This window comes from Phaethon lepturus, unplaced genomic scaffold (genome assembly GCF_000687285.1).
Source record: "Phaethon lepturus isolate BGI_N335 unplaced genomic scaffold, ASM68728v1 scaffold7354, whole genome shotgun sequence".
In the NCBI taxonomy this organism is placed as follows: domain Eukaryota; kingdom Metazoa; phylum Chordata; class Aves; order Phaethontiformes; family Phaethontidae; genus Phaethon; species Phaethon lepturus.
Genome location: NW_010536980.1, coordinates 39,974 through 47,877, shown reverse-complemented (window position 1 = coordinate 47,877; position 7,904 = coordinate 39,974). Strand labels below are relative to the sequence as shown.

General features: G+C 38.2%; 1 protein-coding gene across 1 annotated transcript in view; it reads left to right on the top strand.

Moving 5' to 3' along the window:
• SEMA5A (sema domain, seven thrombospondin repeats (type 1 and type 1-like), transmembrane domain (TM) and short cytoplasmic domain, (semaphorin) 5A) overlaps positions 1-7,904 on the top strand; it is a gene marked incomplete at its 5' end in the record, with an annotated part of 108,258 nt that overhangs the window by 69,960 nt on the left and 30,394 nt on the right. The gene's annotated exons all lie outside the window — the stretch shown is intronic.

Here is a 7,904-nt window from a genome sequence, read left to right as displayed (position 1 = left end):
TATCAGTAATACATAGTTTTGAATAAATGTATATATGTATATATAAAAAATAAAAACTAGGAGAACTTCTGACAGTCACTCTAATTTTTTTAATAAATTTCATTAGTTATCCATTCTTAATCACAGTGGTGTTATCAGTGTTTCAAGTATTATATTTTAGTTGTGTAATCTAAGGAAATACTGATTTTAATTATTATATTTTAATATTTATACACCTACTTTCCACTTGCATAGCTTTTTGTATCTTCACAACACCCAGGTTAGCTGACAGAATGTAGAACTGAAGGCATTTGGCTTATCTAAGGCCAGAAAGAGAGAATGGTTTCTGACTCCTTGGGCTTTCTAATTCTCAATATGTTTTGCAGACAGACCAACTATTGTGAAAATCAGTCAAGCATTCTCTGCTTGTATTGGGTTTACCTGGCAAATTTTTGGTAGCGGGGGCGAGGAGGGGAGCGGGCTGCAGGGGTGGCTTCTGTGAGAAGATGCTAGAAGCTTTCCCCAAGCCCTTCATCCTGTGTAAAACCTTCATTGAGTCATATGATATGTATTCCTCTTCGGAGCGGGCAGAATGTTAGTAAGTTTTTTCAGGAAATACATAGTACTGAACTGCATGAAATAATAAAACAAAACCTGTGGTACTGCAGTTGAGACTTAGTTTCATACTCCATGACATCCCCATTTCAGGTAATCTACAGTCTCCAGTGTTTATTTTTTAGGTTAGGATATCAAGGCAGATTTTGGCATGGAGCAACTCTTGTGTTTCTGCTATTGTCCTTTTTTCATCCAAATTAAGTTTCAAACTATCATTTAGCAAAGATTTTGCTATGCTAGGATTGGTGTATGACCTACCTTTCTCGTCTTAAATAAGACTTAAATAAGCAGCGGTGGTGCTGCTTTTTGCTGTCTTCCAACATTTTGTCATTTGTGATGCGTTTTTAAAATTTCACTAGATTAAATGAGAAAGAGGATATTTTTCCCACCCGATAGTACAGAATTGGAGAGTTAGCACAACAACTAGAAGTAGATCTGCAGAAGAATCTAGGTATATATTCTTGTCTGACAGCTGAGATGTCAGCACTTAAGAATGGAGTATATCCCTGCACTACTTAGGGAGCAGGTTAGTAGGACAAACCAGTGCAAGAGTCAATCTGTCCTATATCACATTGTTGCAAGAAAATTAAGCATGGAGACACCTTTCTCAGCTCTGAAGTCATGATCATAAGTCCTCTCCTGGAGTTGGATAAGTTGCATAAGCTGACTCCTACAGAATATAGCCAGAAGTAACAGTGCCTACATTTTGTTAAACCAAGCATTCAGGCAGAGTGCGAGAGATAAGGGTGAGAGTTCAGGTGCCTGATTAGCTTGAAGATTTTTCTTTCACTTCTGAACAACAGAATCCTGAATTTCCTGGTGTTGTACCTTATTTGTTGCATCTTGCTGCTTTGCTTCATTTAGAAATAATTAATTATTGAACCAATGTATGGGAGTGACCCTGTTGCAGAGTAATTGAAATGTTCATCTGGGAGAAGGATTTTTGCTGACTAATCCCAAAACTATTGGGTATTTAAATATTTTGTATTAAGTAGTTGACAGGGCAGAAACTGTTATAACATCTGTCCATTCTTCCTAGTGAGTGCCCTCCTAACTTTGTCATTAATTCGTGCTCATTCTTTGACTCTTTTTGGCCAGTGAGTCTTTAATTATTCTGTAAAGAAAGATCAAACCCAATCGGTGTTCCAAGTGGCTGCATTAAACAATATGCTTCTGGTGAAAAGAGTTACTGCTATGTCTCCTTGAGCCACATTTTATTTTGAGCCAGTTTGCTTAGACATTTTCTGATTCTGGATGTCGGAACTGTATGGAGTGGAGCATTCGGCGGCGGCACTGTTTTGATCTGCTGATGTGGTGAAACTTACTGACTGCTTCTAAACTGCAGGATTCAGGAGCACTTCCCTGCTCCCAGGTTTGGATGTGGGTCAACACACCACCCCTCTACTGCTCCTTGATTTCACGGGAAGAAAACACATGGATAAGAGTCATGTAGCGTAGCTGTAGCTTTTGGAACGGAAGGATCTCATGAGAATGGGAAACCATGAATTTTGGCAGACACCCTCACAATTTCTGGCTAGATAGCAAGGAAACATCATAACTTACTTCCACCTGACCAGAGCCTGGATACCGTGAAACATTCTTTTCATTATCTCTGTGTTGAACTGTAGCAATTTGCTGGCTTTTATAGAAAGATTGATACTGGTACAGCATGCTTGGTGTACCTCATTACCAAAGATGTGTTCTGCAAAGATCAGTTCTCTGTTCTTTGCAGAAGAGAGCCATTTGTTAGAAATTTTCTCATTGCCTGTAATCTCCCACTGTGCAACTATAGTCATGCCATGTTAAACAGAGTCATGTTTCACTGTCAGACGCTAGCAAAGCAAACTTTCTTTGCAGTCTGCGCTTAGAGGGAGAACTTCTTGCCAGAAACCCACTAGACTCCTCCGGAGTGTGGCAAGATTTCTACCTCAATCAACCAAGCAGTAGCATTTGCACACTGTATTCATGCTTTTCTGATTTGATGTTTGATTAAGAGGAAAGAAAAAACCATCTTGTTCTGTGCCTCTGGGTTTTCATATAGTGCTCAAATATGAAAGGGACAGCTATTTCAAATAAACTGAGAGGGACTGTGTGCATTGTTGCACATCTTAATGCAAATGTCTGAACAGTCCAGCATTAAAAGTCTAGAAATTGCATCACCATAGGCTTTAATGTGTGCTTATGAAACATATTAAAAATCTACATTAAAACATGCTAACTGACTCATCCAGGGATAAAAATTTCACAAGGTATGGAGTTACCTAATTTTTCCTGGTTGAATTTATCTCACCTAAGTCTAGACTCCATTACAGACTGCAAAGACAACTAGGACCCCTGAGGAATGAGGGATCCATCTGAAGATAAGCATCTGATATAATGGGCACAATCACCCTCTAGAGGTACCACTTTATTTCCAAGGTGTATACAAAGGAAACAGCAACGATGAGCTTAGATAAGACGTTTGAATTTGACATGGCCAAAGTTAGACCAGGTTAGCTCCCAGAATACGTTCAGAAAATAATTAAACAAAGACAACCCTTCTAATTTCAGTCAAACAGTCTGAAAGACTAATTTATTTGCTTTTTTTCTTTTTAAATTTTTTTTTTTTGGTGGGTGGGATGGGAGAATAAACTCTGAAGAAAAGTCACAAATTCCTTAAAGGAGAAAAAGGCACGTGAAAACCTGAATTTAGATTCCTAGTTGTCACTGCTTTCTCTATGCCTCTCTCAAACTTAAAACAATAGTTATTTTTGAAGGCAGGATGTAATTTTGTCTGAAATGCTGTTTTAGTGGCCATGATCTCTTCTGAGGAGATTGACTAAATCCTAGTGTTACACACAGGGAATCTATAGCACATTCAGAATTTAGTACAGAATAAAACAGATGCTGATAATCAGTAATGTCCTCTAGTCAGGAGGTGTACATGTTGATATGTTATCACTTATACTGTCTTATTGAAGCTAAACTGTGATATTCTGAGATTAGAACAAAATGAATTGTGGAAGTTAGAACTGAGTTTGATGACAAATTCAGGTTTGACAAAAAACAACGCATTAGTGGAACTTTGGGATTACATATTTAAAACAGAAGGGCTAGGTACAAGAAATAAACTTCTCATGTTAAGATAACATTCTCCATCTGCATACTGATTGGGTTTTTTTAAATATGTTATCTTTGCATCGCATTGATGTTTGTCATTGCATTTTACCATTTAAATTTTACTAAGTTTTGAAGGTTTATAAGGTTTTTATAAGTTGTAAGTATATAGGCCTGAGAGTATATAAGTTTTACACTTCAATGATATTGTCAAATACTTGCAGAATATCTTCAGAAAGTGTCAACACTGAAACTATCTTTGCTTATCCTTGTTACCTGCTGTGCTTTAAACAGTGTTTCATGCTGTCATTTAAAAATTATTCAGGATACTTGAATTTTGGCTCCTGATCATCTTTTCACAAAGTCATGAACCTAGACTGCTTGGATAATTGAATTTTCTTTGTTAGGTTTGAACAGGAGGACATAAGGTATGAATCAGTCAATATAATTTATCAGGTGTCAGTGCTACTTCTCTCTTATTTAGAGCTATTCCTTGGCTACAGGCTAGACTAGAGAATTATTACAAATACATGTGCTTTATTAAAGCCTCACTTTTAAGACTAATTAATTGAACTCAGCCAGGAATGTTGCAGTCTTCAAGAAGAATCAGGCCGATCAAAGTCTCATTACAGCCTTTTGCAAAGGAAGATTTTTTTCTCCTGTCATCATCAGGGCAGGTGACTTTCATGTTAACATGTCTCCAAACAGGATTAATTTCTTGTGGAGTTTTAAGACTATTCCAATTTGACCAGAAAGTTTTAAAAAATTACTTACCTATTATCAAGTCATCTTGGTTTAGATCAGATTTATGTAACTTAATTAGGCAATTTTTTGCTGTTACACGTGCTTGCTAAGTGTAATGGAATAAGTAAATCAGCAGGGAGTCAGTGCTGATTTCTCTGTAATTTTACCAGTCTTGAACAAAGAATAAGCACTGCAAATGAGACAATAGTCTTCTGTTTAGGTGACAGTTTGTATCTTCGGTCTTCCCTGATGGTTATTTTGTCCACAAAATCCCCGTGATTGCTTTTGCTGAAGTTTTTGCAGTACTTGTTGTTACTTGTGGAAATATTTGCTTTAGGGAAGCACAGCTGCCAGTTTAAAATTGTACTGGGATTAAGTAGTTAAATTCCATTTTCTAGCCTCAGTGTGCAGCAGTTTATTAATTGAATATGACTTCTAAACAAGTGAAAATAAGCCTGTTGGTAAACTGCAAGCAGAATTCATACGTTCTAGTCATTCCACAGGGCTTTAAGTCACTTATAGGCTTTCTGAGAACAGTTTAGTTGTTTAAAACATTTGAATTATGAACCTGTCATAAAGGCTGGATCTGGATTTGATTCACAGCTGTTCTGTCTGTCTGTCTTGGGAAAACTATTCATTAGTTCACCGATGATGCTATGACTGATCATTCTTTTTGCAGATTTCACAACTATTTCTGTAGATAGGCGTCAAATAAGGAGAGCTTAGGTGTTTTAGCAACTAGACTTCTGCTGTTAGCAAGCCGGGGCATTGGCCCTTGCGTTCTGTTTTAGCCAGATATTTTCATCTTGGAGGCAATAAGCTGAGAAATACAGAAAGCTTGATGTTGTTTTCTGTTGGGTGGCACAATCTGGTTTCTGTTCTCGGAGGTGGATGTGGAGCACTCAGAAGGTGACCTAAATCACAAACACAGGTGGCAAGCAAGAAAACCACAGTTTAATGAGAAAAGTAGGAATTTTCATAGTTTCCTGCCACTTCATCTGAAAGATTACAATGCTATTATGTTTATACCATCTCCTATCAAATTTGATGTAAATTGTGATACAGAGAGGACTTGATTCTCTATAGCCACTTACCTTCTGAAGAAGTTTTTCTTGAAGAAATTATACAGTGTAATCTTCTGGTTAGTTTTGCATTGTCTGCTCTGCCCCCCATCTCCACCACCACCACAATTAATAAACAAGACTTCTTAGCTGAAGGACTCTGGTTCTTGTTCTCCATCCATTTTCTGTAGCTTGACAAGTTACTACACATCAGTTGGCCAAAGAAAGACAGGGGTGATTAGGCTTCCCATTTCCAACAGAGTCTTTTTATGGACAGTTACAAGAGCTGTGCAGACATGTAATAATTAGACCATAAGTCTTCTTTTTTATATGTATATTTATATGTGTATGTATGTGTGTGTGTATGTATTTATAATACATGCATGTGTGTAAGTATGTATTTTTGTGTGTGCATGCATGTATATGTGCCCATAATTTATTGGATTGTCCTCATGCTGATATTACGCTAGGCAAATTCACCCTAAAGATTCATATTCCATATCAGCTTTTCAAAATAACATGTGAAAGTATGAATATACTAATACTAAAAACTTGTTGGGGGGTGTCTTTGTTAAATTTTAGCTATATAGGATATTGAACAACTTTTATTTAAAAGAGACCACATGATCTGAATTGTAACACATTGAAAATGCCTCATAAGCCATAAGCACAAGATGCCAAAACTGAAGCAGTTTGTTACAAAATGCTGTCTTATTACTTTAATTTTCAACTATGTCTTCTTTTCTCTTAGGTTTATTCTCTAGTATCTATCTATTTTATATTGCATCTACCGCTATGTTTATATCCAATCATTTTGATCAGGTTACACTTTTTTTTCATTGTCCATGAGGGAGATATTTACAGTTCTTTTAGAAATGCAGAGGCTGCATTGATGGGATATTTACACAGAGGGAGTTTTCTGTCACCGCCAAAGGTGCTCTTTAGAGCTTTGTGTTCCGAGAGGCAGCCATTCTGTGCCTTGCCATCTTCTGAAAGAAATAGTCTTTCTTATTCTTTTCCTTAATGTATCTGAAAGAGAGGACCACCTGCTTAGTTTCTCTCCCCACATTTTCAGAGGCTTAAACTCTTATAATACTTGAGAAAGATCCATAGAATAATCTGTAAAACAGATTTATAATTCATCTGTTCTTGTTGTTCTCCCTTCACAAGAAGTTGCAAGTAACTTCTGAATATGATCAGCAAAGGAGATTTTAGGTGTGGAAAGTATGAATGTGCCAGAATAGTCATGTCTTGAATAGTCAAAAGTCCTCTTTGATAGAGGAAATGGGTCATGTTTAGTTTTCATGAGTCCATATAAAAGTAAAGCAGGGGTCGAGAGTTAAATATTTCTACTTTTTTTTTTTTTTCATTGCACTTAAATGTCACTGAATTGTTTAGACTGGAAAGGACCTCCTGAGATCATCTTGTCCAACTCCCCTGCTCGATCAAGGTCACCTAGTACTGGTTGCCCAGAACCCTGTAAAGTAGTGTTTTGAATATCTCCACAGATGGAGACTACACAAGCTCTAAAGGCAACTTGTTCCAGTATTTGACTGCACTCACAGTAAAAAGGTGGTTTTTTGTGTTCAGATGGAATGTTGTGTGTTTTAATTTGTGCCCATTGCCTCGTCCTGTTGGTGCGTACTACTGAGAAGAGCCTGGATGCCTCTTCTTTGTTCCCCTCATCAGGTATTTATACACTTTGATAAGATGCCCCTGAGCATTTTCTTCTCCAGGTTGAACAGTCCCAGGTCTCTCAGCCACTTCTCATATGAAGGATGCTTCAGGTATTGAATCATTCTTTGACCTGCCCTAGTTTTGCTTCAGCAAGTCCCTATCTTTCTTGTACTGGGGAGCCCAGAACTGGGCCCAGCACTCCAGGTGGGATCTCACTAGTGCTGAGTAGGGGGAAAGGATCACCTCCCTTGACCTACTGGCAAGGCTTTTCCCAGTACAATGCAGGAAGCTGTGGGCCTTCTTTGCCACAAGGGCACATTGCTGGCTCACAATGAGCTTGCCTGACCCCAAGATTCTTCTCTGCAGAGTTTCTAGATGGTTGGCCTCAAACTACTATTGTATGGGGTTGTTCCTCTCCAGATGCAAGACTTTGGATTTCCCCTCGTTGAACTCCATGAGGTTCCTCTCCACCTAGTCAAAGTGTGACACAACCCTCTGGTGTATCAGCCAGTCTTCCCAGTTTTGTATCATCAGCAAACTTGTCCAGGTCATTAATCACAGAATCACAAAATCACAGAATGGTAGGAGTTGGAAGGAACCTCTGAAGATCATCTGGTCCAACCCCCCCTACCAAAGCAGGATCACTCAGGGCAGGTTGCACAGGAACGTGTCCAGTCGGCTTTTGAAGGTCTCCAGAGAAGGAGACTCCACAACCTCTCTGGTCAGCCTGCC